We start from the raw sequence: 298 nt of genomic DNA, 5'->3' as shown, positions 1-298 counted from the left end.
ACTGTGTTAGATTTTAGAAACTTATAATAATAGTTTAAGCATGGTTTATTTGTTTGTTTGTTTGTTTGTTTTCAAAGATTTTGTCTTAACTATGGGATTTATCTGCAAGTATTATTTGGGAGGATGGAAGATGTTAATATTTGAACACTGGATCAGGTCACAGGAGAGTTATTTCTTAACTTTTTCAGAGATCTTTCGTGTGACCTTGGACAAAATACTGAATCCTACAGCTTCAGTTCTTTCTCTGGTTAAAAATAAAATAAAATAAAATAAAATAAAATAAAATAAAATAAAATAA

This window comes from Oxyura jamaicensis, chromosome 4, assembly GCF_011077185.1.
Source record: "Oxyura jamaicensis isolate SHBP4307 breed ruddy duck chromosome 4, BPBGC_Ojam_1.0, whole genome shotgun sequence".
Lineage (NCBI taxonomy): Eukaryota > Metazoa > Chordata > Aves > Anseriformes > Anatidae > Oxyura > Oxyura jamaicensis.
This window is presented reverse-complemented; position numbering follows the sequence as displayed.